The sequence below is a fragment of the Triticum aestivum genome, chromosome 7B (genome assembly GCF_018294505.1).
Source record: "Triticum aestivum cultivar Chinese Spring chromosome 7B, IWGSC CS RefSeq v2.1, whole genome shotgun sequence".
NCBI lineage: Eukaryota > Viridiplantae > Streptophyta > Magnoliopsida > Poales > Poaceae > Triticum > Triticum aestivum.
In genome coordinates this window covers 467912764-467932677 of record NC_057813.1, presented here as the reverse complement: position 1 = coordinate 467932677, position 19914 = coordinate 467912764, and positions in this window count along the sequence as shown.

Sequence of the window (19914 nt, the reverse complement as noted above, 5' to 3'; positions counted from 1 at the left end):
TTGTCGGCATTCCGTTTGCGACAACACGAAACCAAGGAATGAATAATGATGGCGAGAAGTATCACTACGTCAAGAATTCATAAGAGAGGGTGCAGTTCTGATGACATTCCTGACATAGAGTGGGTAATACTTCTGGGTAGAATAGATCAAAAGCTAGATTAGCAATTTGATCTGTGTTGTACGACTACTTTGACCCAATCCTGCAATTGGATGAGGTACTGGAGTTTGTTTCTCCTAGTCATTCCGGAATAGAATGGCTTGGCAGACCACAGGAATAATAGGCATCGATGAACACGAGTGCACGACTACTCCTGACTATCAATTGATAGACGGGGGTCAGAATACAGCTAAAGAGGGACAACTCAAGGAGCATAAAACTTTCCGAGTTGTGGATGCATAGAGTAGTATGTCGAACCAAGTTTAACAGGTTTCTTCCGGATAACCCATGCAAGAAGGTAGAATGACAGAGTCACAACATAGAATCAAGAACTCGACAAGAGCACACTGATTGTGATCTTCTGGTTCAGCGAGGAACTTCTGCCATAAGCAGTACATGGTATTTGAAGAAGGAAATACCACAGACATCGAGGACTATCGCAAATGTTACTAATAACCTAAAGGAACGAGCAAACACTAACAACATGAGGTAGATAGGGTAATCTCGGGTTCATAACCCAGGAGTGGAATATGTACTAACTAAATGGTATCACGGGATGCTTTCGAGAATAATGGCCAGAATCATCACACTGGGAAGGCAAAACATGGTTCGATTACTAGGTGGCACTCTAAGACACCTAGGGTCATAATAATAACTCCAACATATATGTCAAGGCAACAGAGTACCTCAACTCAATGATTAGTGTGGTTAATCTGGCCCAAAGGGCATCGAAGCAGGTTGAAGGGATTTTGCAAATGCTTCAGACTATTTAGATACATGTGATGACTCGGACAACATAACGGCTGTAAATGCTCAAAAGAATTTCAGACATGCTACAAAAATGGTGGCATAACCACTCAGAAGCACAATATCAAGGTTTCGAGATCAACAGTTAACATACGGAGGTAGAAACTGAACTGAGGCTTAAATCCAACAATATTATGAGTCTACTAATTAGTAACACGTGATCCTGATAAAAAGAAGAGAAATCCTAGTTCCTTAACCCCGTAGGAAAGATCTGATGACTTAGATCAGAAGGGCATAAGGTAAAGGAGTAAAAAGAGCCTTACCTTCCATCCCACAATCAATTCCCCTACATATAACTAAAGCATTTCTAGACTGAACTTCGACTAGTTTGGCTAGGTAATCCTACAAGCAGTCAGGCTCTGATACCAAAGCTGTCAGGCCCCCAACTGAATGCCACACCAATCTAGCATGTAACACCTCATATCACTTTGCGGCCTCATGCATAGTATTCCCACGGGTGTCGCCTTACCAGGCCTGGGACCGTTTGCGCCTTTTGGCACACATATATGATAGTGTCGCTAGCATCCATATGACAAGGAGCCCGAGCTGACATGGCTAGTTGTGAACCCAAAGTGGCACTAACTTACAAGGACAGGCATACATGACCCAGCAACAAACGTGTCGGTCATCAGCGAGTGAATCCGGGCTGTAGCAACTGGGCTAGCAGGACTCCGGTAAACCGGGCTGTAGCAGGCTAACAGGACTCCGGTAGACACTGCGTGACATTTCCCCGAAGGGACAGACACAGGAACGAAGAAGGACACATGCCGGCTAGCCTAAGTGTTCCGGAGCAGTAGCAAGCTACCAACGCTCAGTGGAAGCACTAGGAGACATTTCCCGGTAAGAGAGGCTACCAAGGATAAACAACTAGATAGTTAGATCCCACACATACCAAGCATTTCAATAACATACCCACAATATGCTTGATATGTGCAAATACAACATGGAATCACAACATGACTCTACAACTCAAGTATTTTATTTAATAGGCTCCGAGGAGCGACATTTTACAATCATGGGTCTCTCGACCAAGCATTCAGAGCATACAAGTCAAAACACAAGCGGAAGCCTAACATGTCTGGGTACAGACATCTATAAATGAAAAAGGCTGAAAAGCCTGACTATCTACTAGATCCCGCCGAGGGCACAAGATCGTAGCTGAGGTAACAAGCTAAACAACAAAGTCCATGTGGAACTACTAGCGAGACTGAAGTCTCTCTGCAAAAACATAAATTAAGCAAGCGTGAGTACAAATGTACCCAACAAGACTTACATCAGAACTAACTACATATGCATCATTATCAACAAAGGGGATGGTGGGGGTTTAACTGCAGCAAGCCAACTTTGACTCAGTGGCTATCCTGAACTATGACTGCAAGTAACTCTTTTGAGGTGGCGCACACGAGTCCACATATTCACCATATCAATACACCACTATGGATCCGCTCTTGTCTCCCTACGAGAACGCCATCCATAGCACTCACGCTTATCTTGCGTATTTTAGAGTATCCACTTTCACTTGTCTATGAACTGTACAGGCAACCCAGAAGTCCTTTACCGCGGACACGACTATTCGAATAGATGATGTTAATCCTGCATGGGTGTACTTCTTCACACACGCTCTCACCACTTATCGTCGTTTACACGACATGTACTCGGCAACCTTCAAGCGGAAGCCCAGTGAGGGTGTCGGCCACGGCCTACCTAAACACTCAAGTCTCTAGTCCAAGTTTATCGCCTATTCAGGTTCCATCCGCAGGGAGCCCGGCTGAGGTTTCAACATACGGCCCCGAACGATGTGTATAGGGTTTCGCAACACCAAACGGGCGCCCGGCATACCCGTCCACGTGCAACTGCATCACAGCCCACCCCTCGGGTCTGCGCTGCCCACGGCCTCCAGCTTACTACAAACACCAGAAACTACTTGCAACTCCTGGACAGAGGACAAGAGTGGTTAAGAAGCCGAGAGGGTAAATTAAGGATCCCAATGAGTGGTAGTAGTTGTTCATGGATCACAAACATAGAACTCAGTTCCTTAGGACGGCTTCAATGAGACAACCCACCATGTACTCCTACATGGCCTCTCACCGCTACCTTAACAAATCATGTTCACACACTTAGCTCACACACAGTAGGACATGTTCATCATTGTTCCAATTCATCCCGATGAATCAGACCTGACAAAACTCTAAGCATAGCAGGCATGACAAACAAGCATGAATGAGTAGGCACACTAGGGCTCAAACAACTCCTACTCATGCTAGTGGGTTTCATCTATTTACTGTGGCAATGACAGGTCATGCAGAGGATAAAGGGGTTCAACTACCATAGCAAGTAACACATGAGTCACTGTTGACGTAATGCAGTAAAAGAGAGTAGAATGAACAAGGGGGGTTTGCTTGCTTGACGGAGTGGTAGAAGGATACTGCCCTTCAGTTGGATACTCGTGAATATCCTCGGAGGCAAAACCTACCACGAAGAACACATTGAAACACAATCATCACATGGCAATATGCAACAATATGATGCATGCAATGACATGGCAAAATGAGTGTGTTTTGGCCAATGCAACTTAGAACAGATTGGTTTGAGTTCATTTGAATCAAGGATTCAAATGCAAACCCAAAATAAGAGGTCATATTAGTGCATTAACTTGTTTCACCTAAACAGCAAGGTTAAAGTGTTCTAACATGCATGAAACCAGTACAGATGGAAAGATTGGATTTTTCTGATCAAATTTCATATATAAATCCTTGCATTTGGAGTTACAGATTAATTTCTATGAGTTTTTGAAGTTCCTAGCATTTTCTGGAATTTCCTATATAAGAATAAATCCAGTAAATGCTTTATTGCGCCAGCAGTGCGTCAGGGTGACGTCAGCACTCAACAGGGGCGGTCCAGGTCAAACCTGACCAGTGGGTCCCATGAGTCAGTGTCATTAGTCTAACTAATTTTTAATTAGTCCTAATCCTAACTTTATTAGCAGGTGGGTCCCACTTGTCATGGACCCAGGGGGTCAAACTGGGTCCACCCGGGGTCAAACTGGGTCAGCGGGGTCAAACCCACGGGCAACTTGACACCGGTGAGGCCAGCCGCGGCGGTGAGCCTCAGGTTTGCGTCTCTAGCGACCAAACGGCCGGCGGAGGGCATCTACGTGATGCGGACGCACGTCCGCATCGAGTGGTGGTGGCGGTTGGGCCTGGGGTGGCCGGAGTTGTCGCTGGTGATGACCTCGGCAGTTGCCGGAGCTCGGGGTCGAGGCTACGGTGGACGAGTCGGCGCGTGCAAGGCATCTATGGCCCTATGCGATGCAGCGAGGTCAGTGGACAGGACGACGGGGCCGTTGCGTGGCCGGAGCCACGTCGGTGGCGAGCTCAGGCGGCGACACGTGCGGGTGTGCTTGGTGCGGTGACTACGGCGAGTGGCAGAGAGAACGGAGAGGGCTAGGATGGTCGGTGGGTCACGACGGATGCAGGGTGGCTTCGGTGTGCTCGGGGAAGCGCCGGAGCGAGCGTAGCGGCGAGGGGGATCTCTGGCGGCTGGCGATGAAGATGATGAAGATGGCGATGATGTAGGGCCTCCGGCGAGGCGCGACTCGATGGGGAGGAGGAGGGGTCGAGGCGAAGCTCGTGGGCACGTCGGAGGAGCGAGGGGGAGGCGGTGGCTGCGGCAGCAGCGAGCGGCGGCGACGAGCTCTGCTCGGTGGGAGGGAGAGGGAGCCAGAGGAGGGGGAAGGCACGGGAGAGAGTGAGAGGCCTGGAGGGGGTGCGTGGCAATGCAGGAGAGATCCAGGCGACGGGGACGCAGGCTGGCAGGGTGGAGGTGGCCGGGGCACGTGCCGGCATGCTGCGGCCATGCGCTAGGTGGGCTGGGCTGGCTTTGCCCAGATGGGCTGATACAGTGCCAGGCCAGGTGGGCCTTGCCAGGTAAGTTCCTTTCTTTTATTATTTCATGTTTTCTACTAATTCTGTAACTTCAGGGCTTTATTAAAAATGTCAGGGTATTTCCAAAAATCATGAAACTACTCATGACTACTATTTGGAATATATCCAACAGTAAACATTTTAGTTCATGATTATTTGAGCATTTAAAATATTTAATAGCATTTAAATGCCCAAATGCAAATACTATAAGATTTAACTCAAAGCCCAAATATGTCATGGAAAAATGTGCAACACCTCTGGTTATTGTTTCCGGCATTTTCCAGAAATGATGAACATTTTTGAAAGCCATTTGGATTCACTGAAATTATTTTAGTTAAACCTAGTGAATTCCTTTGATGCAAGGGTTTAGGCAATCCCCATTTCAAGTTTCAAAAGAATTCAAACATGATGCAACAGACAAGTTGATAGAGGCAAAGGTGTCCCGTCTTTCGATGAGATGATGGATTTCGCTTTGGTGGAAGTCGACTTTGACGATCCGACTACAAACGTGCGAGGACGTCGCGCCTTAGCAATCGATAAACCAACTCCGAGAGGTTATTGACCACGCCGGAGCACGATCAACCTAGCCACGAGGGTCTGTTTCCTGCGAGCAAACGAAGAACAAGCAAGAAACTGAGATTGCAATCTAGATATTGCGAATATAAGATGAAAGCTTTATTGATCAAGGTGGGGTTCTGTGACGCCTTTGTCTGGTCGTTGAACACAAACGAAGTACGCGAAGTTGCAGCTATGGCGACCTTTAATCTAAACAAAACCCAAAGTCTAAATGACGCCCTAAGGGCTGTATATATGGAGGAAGAGGGGGGAATTTCGTGGCCCTTGGAGGAGGGGTCCGAAACCAACCCTAACTCTTGTTTCCCCACACTTACGGACTCTAAAAACAGCCTATACTTAAGTATTTCGAAAATACATGGGCCTGGCCCAATAATAAGGTGACGCGGCACCTAGAATAGCCTCTAGATGAAATTTATGAAGTGTCATCTTGTATATTTCGTCCAAGGCTTCATGCACTCCTTATGGTGGCTTCAAAGTCCTGAAATCATCACTTGTAACTCCGATCTCGATCCCCTTGCGCATGCTATCAACTCCATGTGTGTTCTTGCTCCAATGTTCATCCTTCTCCAAGCTAGGCTCTTCATTTGTAAGAAAAACAAATGTATCCAATTTAGGCAGCATCATATTCTCATGAACATTAGAATCATTACCAAGAAATGAAAGTACATGGTAATTTAATTGGCGTGCGCGAGCTCTAGTAATTGGTCCAGTATATGTAACAGTAGGGGCTGTGGGTTTAACACTGGTCTGTTTCCTGCGAGCAAACGAAGAACAAGCAAGAAACTGAGATTGCAATCTGGATATTGCGAATATAAGATGAAAGCTTTATTGATCAAGGTGGGGTTCTGTGACGCCTTTGTTTGGTCGTTGAACACAAACGAAGTACGCGAAGTTGCAGCTATGGTGAACTTTAATCTAAACAAAACCCAAAGTCTAAACGACGCCCTAAGGGCTGTATATATGGAGGAAGAGGGGGGAATTTCGTGGCCCTTGGAGGAGGGGTCCGAAACCAACCCTAACTCTTGTTTCCCCACACATACGGACTCTAAAAACAGCCTATACTTAAGTATTTTGAAAATACATGCGCCTGGCCCAATAATAAGGTGACGCAACACCTAGAGTAGCCTCTAAACGAAATTTATGAAGTGGCATCTTGTATATTTCTTCCAAGGCTTCATGCACTCCTTATGGTGGCTTCAAAGTCCTGAAATCATCACTTGTAACTCCATTCTCGATCTCCTTGCACATGCTATCAACTACATGCGTGTTCTTGCTCCAATGTTCATCCTTCTCCAAGCTAGGCCCTTCATTTGTAAGCAAAACAAATGTATCCAATTTAGGCAGCATCATATTCTCATGAACATTAGAATCATTACCAATAAACAAAAGTACCTGGTAATTTAATTGGCGTGCGCGAGCTCTAGTAATTGGTCCAGTATATGTAACAGTAGGGGTTGTGGGTGTAACAATGGTATTGATGTCCTCATCACAAGTACTAGCCTAGTGCAAGGTAAGGCTAGGGATGTGATAGTGGTCGATAGAACTTGAGGGAATATTCTTTCTACCTTTAGCTCCTCGTTGGGTTCGACACTCTTACTTATCGAAAGAGGCTACAATTGATCCCCTATACTAGTGGGTTATCAAGACCTTTTTCTGGCGCCGTTGCCGGGGAGTCATAGCGTGGGGTGAATATTCTCGTGTGTGCTTGTTTGATTTATCACTAAGTAATTTTTGTTTGCTGTTCTAAGTTGTTTTCTATCTTTAGTCATGGGTAGGAAACGCAAAATACCAAAACAATTAGTTGTACCTACTACACCAATGGTTGAAGAACCACTCAAAATTTATCACACTCCTGAAGCTTTTTACTTGGATCATCTTTGATCCCTTTGTGCCCGTGCTAAAACCCCAACTAGCTTAGTTGAGGGCACATCTTTAGATGAGCATGCTTGTTATGTGCGACATCGCATATCTGAAAAGGGGAAACTTTTACTAGATCAAATTCATCGTTTGCAATGCTATGCTTGGAATTTATGTGAAATATATGATGTTACTTGTTGTTCTGAAAACCCTAAGAAACACCTTCCCTACCAATGTGAGTTTAGTGATAATGGAATAGTATCTCCGTATGCTAAGGGTGTTTATAATTACTATGATGTTCAACAAATTGAAGAATTTGTTGCTTTTAAGGGTGCTTATGAAATTGCTTCTTTGATTGAAAAGTATGATGCTACTCTTTACAAATCTGAAAATTTGGCCATACTTAAGTATTGCTTTGATAATTCTGCTTATAATCCTTATATTAAACCATATATTGAAGACTCCTCTATTGTCCAAGAAGAGACTAATATTTTGCAAGAGTATATGGAAGAAGAAATTGATGAAATTGTGAGCTCATTGGATGAAAAAGATGATGAGGAGAGTGAAGAACAAAAGGAGGAAGAGCGGACTATCTACCCGTGCCCACCTTCTCATGAGAGTAACTCTTCAACTCATACATTGTTTAATTTCCATTAGTGCTTACCGAAGGATGATTGCTATGATGATTGTTATGATCCCGTTGATTCTCTTGAAATACCCCTTTTTGATGATGCTTGCTATACTTGTGGCCAAGATGCCAATAAGAATTATGCTTATGGAGATGAACTTGCTATAGTTCCTTATGTTAAACATGAAATTGTTGCTATTGTACCCACGCATGATAGTCCTATTATCTTTTTGAATTCTCCAGACTACACTATATCAGAGAAGTTTGTGTTATTAAGGATTATATTGATGGGTTGGCTTTTACCATTGAACATGATAATTTTGATAGATATAGTATGCATGTGCTTGCTGCTCCTACTTGCAATTATTATGAGAGAGGAACTATATCTCCACCTCTCTATGTTTCCAACACGATAGAATTGCAAGAAACTGCTTATACTATGCATTGGCCTTTACTATGTGTGCATGGATTGTTCTTTTATGACATGCCGATGAATAGGAAGAGAGTTAGACTTCGTCATTACATGATATATGTTACTTTGTGCTCACTGCTAAATCACAAATCATTGTTAATTAAAATTTGCTTTGATATACCTTGGGATCCGGGTGGATCCATTACTTGAGCACTATATGCCTAGCTTAATGGCTTTAAAGAAAGTGCTGCCAGGGAGACAACTCGGAAGTTTTAGAGATTCATTTATTTCTGTTGAGTGCTTTTATATAGTATAAAAACAAAAAAATTAAGAGGGGAACCCAAAACTTTTCAAAAAGGAAAGTGAAAGTGAGAAAGACAAGCATTGTTGAAGTGGGGGAGCTCCTTGAACTTTGTTCATGCTCATGGAATCTTTGTGAATCTTAATTATAGAAACTTTTCATCAAAAATAATTATCCCCTTGTACAATTCAATTGTATTATAAAAATAATGTGCTAAGGTTTGCCTTTAGGATGTTTACAATGCTTGTTGGTTTGTACGGTGCAGGATAGAAACGTTGTCTGTAGTGCGTGATTTTACATTTTTTACTGGAACGTCAAACGGTTCTGAAACTTTTTGCACTATCTTGATGTACAAATTGTTTGTTTTTCCTAAGTTTTCTAGAATTTGTGGGTTACCAGAAGTATGGTGAATGTCCAGATTTCTACAGACTATTCTGTTTTTGACAGATTCTGTTTTTGATGCATAGTTTGCTTGTTTTGATGAAACTATCAATTTCTATTAGTGGATTAAGCCATGGAAAAGTTACATTACAGTAGCTATAATGCAAAAACAAAATATGAATTGGTGTGCAACAGTACTTAGAGTAGTGATTTGCTTTATTATACTAACGGATCTTACCGAGTTTTCTGTTGAAGTTTTGTGTGGATGAAGTGTTCGATGATCGAGAAGGTCTCGATATGAGGAAAAGGAGGAGAGGCAAGAGCCCAAGCTTGGGGATGCCCAAGGCACCCCAAGTAAATATTCAAGGAGACTCAAGAGTATAAGCTTGGGGATTCCCTGGAAGGCATCCCCTCTTTCTTCAACAAGTATCGGTATGTTTTCGGATTCGTTTCATTCATGTGATATGTGCAAATCTTGGAGCGTCTTTTGCATTTAGTTTTCACTTTTATTTTATGGACCATGCTGGTATGAGATAGTCCTTGGTTTATTTATATAATGCTCATTTCACTTCACTTAAATCTTTTGAGTATGGCTTTATAGAATGCTTCATGTGCTTCACTTATATCATTTGAAGTTTGGATTGCCTGTTTCTCTTCACATAGAAAACCGCCATTTGTAGAATGCTCTTTTGCTTCACTTATATTTGTTAGAGCGTGGGCATATATTTTTTAGAAAGAATTAAACTCTCTTGCTTCACTTATATCTATCTAGAGAGATGACAGGAATTGGTCATTCACATGGTTAGTCATAAAATCCAACATAAAACTTGTAGATCACTGAATATGATATGTTTGATTCCTTGCAATAGTTTTGCGATATAAAGGTGGTGATATTAGAGTCATGCTAGTGGGTGACTGTGGATTAGTAGAAATACTTTTGTTGAGGTTTGTGATTCCCGAAGCATGCACGTATGGTGAACCATTAGGTGATGAAGTCGGAGCATGATTTATTTTTTGATTGTCATCCTTTGTGTGGAGGTCGGAATTGCGCGATGGTTAACTCCTACCAACCCTTCTCCTAGGAGCATGCGTGTAGTACTTTGTTTCGATGGCTAATAAATTTTTCCAATAAGTATGTGAGTTCTTTATGACTAATGTTGAGTCCATGGATTATATGCACTCTCACCCTTCCATCATTTCTAGCCTCTTCGGTACCGTGCATTGCCCTTTCTCACCTCGAGAGTTGGTGCAAACTTCACCGGTGCATCCAAACCCCGTGATATGATATGCTCTATCACACATAAGCCTCCTTATATCTTCCTCAAAACAGCCACCATACCTACCTATCATGGCATTTCCACAGCCATTCCGAGATATATTGCCATGCAACTTCCATCATCATCATATACATGACTTGAGCATTCATTGTCATATTGCTTTGCATGATCGTCAGATAGCTAGCATGATGTTTTCATGGCTTGTCCATTTTTTGATGTCATTGCTACACCATTGCACATCCTGGTACATCGCCGGAGGCATTCATATAGAGTCATATCTTTGTTCTAGATATTGAGTTGTAAGTAAATAAAGTGTGATGATCATCATTATTAGAGCATTGCCCCAGTGAGGAAAGGATGATGGAGACTATGATTCCCCCACAAGTCAGGATGAGACTCCGGACTTTATAAAAAATAAAAGAGGCCAAAGAAGCCCAAATAAAAAAAGAGAGGCCAAAGAAGCCTACCAAAATAAAAAAAATAAAAATAAAAAAATAAAGAAAATGAGAGAAAAAGAGAGAAGGGGCAATGTTACTATCCTTTTACAATGCTTGTGCTCCAAAGTAGCACCATGTTCTTCATAGAGAGAGTCTCCTATGCTTTCACTTTCATATACTAGTGGGAATTAGAACTTGGCTTGTATATTCTGATGATGGGCTTCCTCAAATGCCCGAGGTCTTCATGAGCAAGCAAGTTGGATGCACACCCACTTAGTTTCAGTTTGAGCTTTCATACACTTATAGCTCTAGTGCATCTGTTGCATGGCAATCCCTACTCCTCGCATTGACATCAATTGATGGGCTTCTCCATAGCCCGTGGATTAGCCTCGTCGATGTGAGACTTTCTCCTTTTTGTCTTCTCCACATAGCCCTGACCACCATATTCTATTCCACCTATAGTGATATATCCATGTCTCACGCTCATGTATTGCGTGAAAGTTGAAAAAGTTTGAGAATACTAAAGTATGAAACAATTGCTTGGCTAAAACCGAGGTTGTGCATGATTTAAATACTTTATGTGCTGAAGATGGAGCATAGACCGACTATATGATTTTGTAGGGATAACTTTCTTTGACCATGTTGTTTTGAAAAGACATGATTGATTTATTAGTATGCTTGAAGTATTATCGTCTTAATGTCAAATGATAGACTATTGCTTTGAATCACTCGTGTCTTAATATTCATGCCATGATTAGATTACATCATCAAGATTATGCTAGGTAGCATTCCACATCAAAAATTATCTTTTTATCATTCACCTACTCGGGGACGAGCAGGAATTAAGCTTGGGGATGCTGATACGCCTCCGTCATATCTCTATTTTTTGATAGTTCCATGCCAATATTCTACAACTTTCATATAATTTTGGCAACTTTTTATATTATTTTTGGGACTAACATATTGATCCAGTGACTAGTGCCAGTTCCTGTTTGTTGCATGTTTTATGTTTCGCAGAAAACCCATATCAAACGGAGTCCAAACAGGATAAAAACGTACGAAGAATATTTTTGGAATATTTGTGATATTTGGGAAGAAGAATCAACGTGAGACAGTGCCCGAGGGGGCCACGAGGCAGGGGCGCGCCCCAGGGGGCTGGGCGCACCCCTGACCCTCGTGGGCACCCCGTAAGGTAGTTACTGCTCTTCTTTGGCCGCAAGAAAGCTAATTTTCGGAAAAAATCAGGGCGAAGGTTTCAATCCAATCGGAGTTACGGATCTCCGGATATAAAAGAAACAGTGAAAGGGTAGAATACAAGAACGCAGAAACAGAGAGAGACAGAGAGACAGATCCAATCTCGGAGGGGCTCTCGCCCCTCCCACGCCATGGAGACCATGGACCAGAGGGGAAACCCTTCTCCCATCTAGGGAGAAGGTCAAGGAAGAATAAGAAGAAGGGGAGGCTCTCTCCCCTTGCTTCCGGTGGCGCCGGAATGCCGCCGGGGGCCATCATCATCACCGCGATCTACACCAACACCTCCATCATCTTCACCAACATCTCCATCACCTTCCCCCATCTATATTCAGTGGTCCACTTTCCCGCAACCTATTGTACCCTCTACTTGAACATGGTGCTTTATTATTCATATTATTATCAAATGATGTGTTGCCATCCTATGATGTCTGAGTAGATTTTCGTTGTCCTATCGGTAATTGGTGAATTGCTATGATTGGTTTAATTTGCTTGTGGTTATGTTGCTGTCCTATGGTGCCCTCTGTGTTGCGCAAGCGTGAGGGATTCCTGCTGCAGGGTGTTGCAATACGTTCATGATTCACTTATAGTGGGTTGCTTGAGTGACAGAAGCATAAACCCGAGTAATGGGGTTGTGGCGTATGGGATAAAGGGGACTTGATGCTTTAATGCTATGGTTGGGTTTTACTTTAATGATCTTTAGTAGTTGCCGATGCTTGCTAGAGTTCCAATCATAAGTGCATATGATCCAAGAAGAGAAAGTATGTTAGCTTATGCCTCTCCCACATAAAACTTGCTATCGGTCTAGTAAAGTAGTCAATTGCTTAGGGACAATCCCGCAACTCCTACCACCACTTTTCGTCGCTATATTTACTTTATTGCTTCTTTATCTAAGCTGCCCCTAGTTTATATTTACGTGCTCTTTATTATCTTGCAAACCTATCCAACAACACCTACAAAGTCCTTCTAGTTTCATACTTGTTTTAGGTAAAGCGAACAATAAGCGTGGGTAGAGTTGTATCGGTGGTCGATAGAACTTGAGGGAATATTTGTTCTACCTTTAGCTCCTCGTTGGGTTCGGCACTCTTACTTATCAAAGGAGGCTACAATTGATCCCCTATACTTGTGGGTTATCAAGGGTACGTGGAAAACACTATCCCCTCTCATTGCTATGCATCACCATGATCTTGCGTGCGTGTAAGAAATTTTTGAAATTACCACATTCCCCAACAGTGGCATCCGAGCCAGGTTTATGCGTAGATGTTATATGCACGAGTAGAACACAAGTGAGTTGTGGGCGATAATAGTCATACTGCTTACCAGCATGTCATACTTTGATTCGGCGGTATTGTTGAATGAAGCGGCCCGGACCGACATTACACATACGCTTACGCGAGACTGGTTCTATCGACGTGCTTCGCACACAGGTGGCTGGCGGGTGTCAGTTTCTCCAACTTTAGTTGAATCGAGTGTGGCTACGCCCGGTCCTTGTTGACGAAAAATCGATGTGGTTTTGATGTGTAGGTAAGAACGGTTCTTGCTCAGCCCGTAGCAGCCACGTAAAACTTGCAACAACAAAGCAGAGGACATCTAACTTATTTTTGCAGGGCATGTTGTGATGTGATATGGTCAAGACACATGATGCTAAATTTTATTGTATGAGATGATCATGTTTTGTAACAGAGTTATCGGTAACTGGCAGGAGCCATATGGTTGTCGCTTTATTGTATGCAATGCAATCGCCCTGTAATTGTTTTTACTTTATCACTAAGCGGTAGTGATAGTCGTAGAAACAATAGTTGGCGAGACGACAATGATGCTATGATGGAGATCAAGGTGTCGCGCTGGTGACGATGGTGATCATGACGGTGCTTTGGAGATGGAGATCAAAGGCACAAGATGATGATGGCCATATCATATCAATTATATTGATTGCATGTGATGTTTATCCTTTATGCATCTTATTTTGCTTGTTTGACAGTAGCATTATAAGATGATCTCTCACTAAATTTCAAGGTACAAGTGTTCTCCCTGAGTATGCACCGTTGCGACAGTTCTTCGTGCTGAGACACCACATGATGATCGGGTGTGATAGGCTCTACGTTCACATACAACGGGTGCAAGCCAGTTTTGCACACGCAGAATACTCGGGTTAAACTTGACGAGCCTAGAATATGCAGATATGGCCTCGGAACACTGGAGACCAAAAGGTCGAGCGTGAATCATATAGTAGATATGATCAACATAGTCATGTTCACCATTGAAAACTACTACATCTCACGTGATGATCGGACATGGTTTAGTTGATTTGTATCATGTGATCACTTAGATGATTAGAGGGATGTCTATCTAAGTGGGAGTTCTTAAGTAATATGATTAATTGAACTTTAATTTATCATGAACTTAGTCCTGATAGTATTCTGCAAATTATGTTGTAGACCAATAGCTCGCGTTATAGCTTCCCTATGCTTTTTATATGTTCCTAGAGAAAACTAAGTTGAAAGAAGATAGTAGCAATGATGCGGACTGGGTCCGTGATCTGAGGTTTATCCGCATTGCTGCTCAGAAGAATTATGTCCTTGATGCACCACTAGGTGACTGACCTATTGCAGGAGCAGATGCAGACGTTATGAACGTTTGGCTAAGCTCAATATGATGACTACTTGATAGTTTAGTGAACCATGCTTTACGGCTTACAATCGGGACTTCAAAGACGTTTTGAACGGCATGGAGCATATGAGATGTTCTAGGAGTTGAAGTTAATATTCAAGCAAATACCCGAGTTGAGAGATATAAAGTCTCTAACAAGTTCTATAGCTAAAGATGGAGGAGAATAGCTCAAGCAATGAGCATGTGCTCATATTGTCTGGGTACTACAATCGCTTGAACCAAGTGGGAGTTAATCTTCCAGATAAGATAGTGATTGACAGAGTTCTCTAGTCACCATCACCAAGTTACTGGAACTTAGTGATGTACTATAGTATGCAAGGGATAACGAAAACGATTCCCAAGCTCTTCGAGATGCTGAAATCGACGAAGGTAAAAATCAAGAAAGAGCATCAAGTGTTGATGATTGACAAGACCACTAGTTTCAAGAAAAGGGCAAAGGGAAATAAAGGGAATTTCAAGTAGAATGGCAAGCAAGTTGTCACTCCCGCGAAGAAACCCAAAGCTGGACCAAAGCCTAAAACTGAGTGCTTCTACTGCAAAGGAAATGGTCACTGGAAGCGCAAATGCCCTGAATATTTGGTGGATAAGAAGGATGGCAAAGTGAACAAGGGTATATTTGATATACAGGTTATTAATGTGTACCTTACTAGTATTTATAGTAGCCCCTGGGTATTTGATACTTGTTCGGTTGCTAAGATTAGTAACTCGAAACAGGAGTTGCAGAATAAACAGAAACTAGTTGAGGGTGAAGTGACGATGCATGTTGGAAGTGGTTCCAAGATTGATATGATCATCATTGCATACCCTCTATACTTTCGGGATTAGTGTTAAACCTAAATAAATGTTATTTGGCGTTTGCGTTGAGCATGAATATGATTTGATCATGTTTATTGCAATACGGTTATTCATTTAAAGTCAGAGAATAATTGTTGTTCTGTTTACATGAATAAAAACTTCGATGGTCATACACCCAATGAAAATAGTTTGTTGGATCTTGATTGTAGTAATACATATATTCATAATATTGATACCAAAACATGCAAAGTTGATAATGATAGTGCAACTTATTTGTGCACTGCCGTTTGGGTCATATCGGTGTAAAGCGCATGAAGAAACTCCATAAAGATGGACTTTTCAAATCACTTGGTTATGAATCATTTGATGCTTGCGAACCGTGCCTTTTGGGAAAGATGACCAAAACTCCGTTCTTTAGAACAATGGAACAAGCTACTGACTTGTTGGAAATAATACATACTGATGTATGCGGTCCAATGAGTGTTGATGCTCGTGGCAGGTATCGTTATTTTCTGACCTTCACAGATGATTTGAGCAGATATGGGTATATCTACTTAATGAAACACAAATCTGAAACAGTTGAAAAGTTCAAAGAATTTGAGAGTGAAGTGGAGAATCATCATAACAAGAAAATAAAGTTTCTACAATCTGATCGTAGAGGATGATATTTGAGTTACGAGTTTGGCCTTCATTTAAAACAATGTGGAATAGTTTCACAGCTCACGCCACATGGAACACCACAGTGTAAGGGTGTGTCCAAACATCGTAACCACACTTTATTGGATATGGTGCGATCTATGATGTATCTTACCGATTTACCACTATTGTTTTGTGGTTATGAATTAGAGACAGTTGCATTCACTTTAAATAGGGTACCATCAAAATCCGTTGAGATGACGCCTTATGAACTGTGGTTTGGCAAGAAACCAAAGTTGTCGTTTCTTAAAGTTTGGGGTTGTGATGCTTATGTGAAAAAGTTTCAACCTGATAAGCTCAAACCCAAATCGGAGAAGTGCGTATTCATAGAATACCCAAAGGAAATTGTTGGGTACACCTTCTATCACAGATCCAAAGGCAAGATATTTGTTGCTAAGAATGGATCCTTTCTAGAGAAGGAGTTTCTCTTGAAAGAAGTGAGTGGGAGGAAAGTAGAACTTGATGAGGTAATTGTACCTTCTCCCGAATTGGAAAGTAGTTCATCACAGAAATCAGTTCCAGTGATTCCTGCACCAATTAGTGAGGAAGCTAATGATCATGATCATAAAACTTCAGATCAAGTTACTACATAACCTCGTAGGTCTTCCAGAGCACATACCGCACCAGAGTGGTACGGTAATCCTGCTCTGGAAGTCATGTTAATAGACCATGGCGAACCTACAAACTATGAGGAAGCGATGATAAGCCCAGATTCCGCAAAATGGCTTGAGGCCATGAAATCTGAGATGGGATCCATGTATGAGAACAAAGTGTCGACTTTGGTTGACTTTCCCAATGATCGGCAAGCCATAGAGAATAAATGGATCTTCAAGAGGAAGACGGACGCTGACAGTAGTGTTACTATCTACAAAGCTCAAATTGTTGCAAAAAAAAATTCAACAAGTTCAAGATGTTGAATACAATGAGATTTTCTCACTTGTATCGATGCTTAAAAATTCTGTTCGGATCATGTTAGTAATTGCCGCATTTTATGAAATTTGGCAAGTGGATGTCAAACTTGCATTCCTTAATGGATTTCTTAAAGATGAGTTGTATATGATGCAACCAAAAGGTTTTGTCAATCCTAAAGGTACTAACAAGTTGTGCAAGCTCCAGCGATCCATCTATGGACTGGTGCAAGCATCTCGGAGTTGGAATATACGCCTTGATGAGTTGATCAAAGCATATAGTTTCATACAAACTTGTAGTGAAGCCTGTATTTACAAGAAAGTGAGTGGGAGCTCTGTAGCATTTCTAATATTATATGTGGATGACATATTGTTGATTGGAAATAATATAAATTTTCTGGATAGTATAAAGGGATACTTGAATAAGAGTTTTTCAATAAAAGACCTCGGTGAAAGCTGCTTACATATTGGGCATCAAGATCTATAGAGACAGATCAAGACACTTAATTGGACCTTCACAAAACACATACCTTAGTAAAGTTTTTTGAAGAAAGTTCAAAATGGATCAGTCAAAGAAAGGGTTCTTGCATGTATTACAAGGTGTAAAGTTGACTAAGACTCAAAGCCCGACCACGGCAGAAAATAGAAAGAGAATGAAAGTCATTCCCTATGCCACAGTCATAGGTTCTACAAAGTATGTTGTGATGTGTACCAGACCTATTGTGTACCTTGACATGAGTTTTGGCAAGGGGGGACAATAGTGATCTAAGAGTAGATCACTGGATAGCTGTCAACATTATCCTTAGTGGAATAAGGATATGTTTATCGATTATGGAGGTGATAAAAGAGATCGTCGTAAAGGGTTATGTTGATGCAAGCTTTTACACCGATCCAGATGACTCTAATTCTCAATCTGGATACATATTGAAAGTGGGAGCAATTATCTAGAGTAGCTCCGTGCAGATCATTGTAGACATAAAATATTTGCAAAATACATACGGCTCTGAATGTGACAGACCCGTTGACTAAACTTCTCTCACAAGCAAAACATGATCACACCTTAATACTCTTTGGGTGTTAATCACATAGCGATGTGAACTAGATTATTGAGTCTACTAAACCGTTCAGGTGTTGAGCACATGACAATGTGAACTATGGGTGTTAATCACATACATATGTGAATATTGGTGTTAAACCACATGTTGATGTGAACTAGATTATTGACTCTAGTGCAAGTGGGAGACTGAAGGAAATATGCCCTATAGGCAATAATAAAGTTGTTATTTATATTTCCTTATATCATGATAAATGTTTATTATTCATGATAGAATTGTATTAACCGGAAACTTAGTACATGCGTGAATACATAGACAAACAGAGTGTCACTAGTATGCCTCTACTTGACTAGCTCATTGAATCAAAGATGGTTAAGTTTCTTAGCCATAGACATGAGCAGTCATTTGATTAACGGGATCACATCATTACAGAATAATGTGATTGACTTGACCCATTCCGTTAGCTTAGCACTTTATCGTTTAGTATGTTGCTATTGCTTTCTTCATGACTTATACATGTTCCTATGACTATGAGAATATGCAACTCCCGAATACCGGAGGAACACTTTGTGTGCTACCAAATGTCACAACGTAAGTGGGTGATTATAAAGGTGCTCTACAGGTGTCTCCGATGGTGTTTGTTGAGTTGGCATAGATCGAGATTAGGATTTGTCACTACGATTGTCGGAGAGGTATCTGTGGGCCCTCTCGGTAATGCACATCACTATAAGCCTTGCAAACAATGTGACTAATGAGTTAGTTACGGGATGATGCATTACGGAACGAGTAAAGAGACTTACGTGTAACGAGATTGAACTAGGTATTGAGATACTGACAATCGAATCTCGGGCAAGTAACATACCGATGACAAAGGGAACAATGTATGTTGTTATGCAGTTTGACCGATAAAGATCTTTGTAGAATATGTGGGAGCCAATATGAGCATCCAGGTTCCGCTATTGGTTATTGTCCGGAGACATGTCTCGGTCATGTCTACATAGTTCTCGAACCCGTAGGGTCCGCACGCTTAACGTTCGCTGACGATCGATATTATGAGTTTATGTGTTTTGATGTACCGAAGGTTGTTTGGAGTCCCGGATGAGATCAGGGACATGACGAGGAGTCTCAAAATGTTCGAGATGTAAAGGTCGATATATTGGAAGGCTATATTCGGACATGAGAAAGGTTCTAAGTGGTTCGGGTATTTATCAGAGTACCGGAGAGTTACGGGAATTCGCCAAGGAGTATATGGCCTTATTGGGCTTTAAGGGAGAGAGAGAGAGAGAGGCAGGCCGCACGCCCCCCAAGGCCTAGTCCGAATTGGACTAGCGAGAGGGCAGGCACCCCCTCCTTCCTTCTCTTCTCTCTTCCCTTTCCTTCTCTCCTACTCCTACTACTTGGAAGGGGGGAATCGTACTACTGGTGGGAGTAGGACTCCCCAAGGCGCGCCATAGTAGAGGGCCATCCCTCCCCCTCCTCCACTCCTTTGTATACGGGGGAGCACTACAAAAAATATACACTTCCGTGATGATACATGTTTGTCACAGTAGGTCGCGTTTTTTGTCATGCATGTACATCCATGACGATTTTATGACAGAATCAAGATAGTCATACATGTGCTGTCGTAGAAGTGTTCCATGACATTACCAAAATTATCATCACGGAAGTGTCCACTTCCATGACGATAAATCGCGCGTCACAGAAGTGCTTTCGCCAAGGGTGACCGACACGTGGCATCCACCGTAACAGAACGCCGTTAAGCTATCGCGTCGGGTTTTGGATC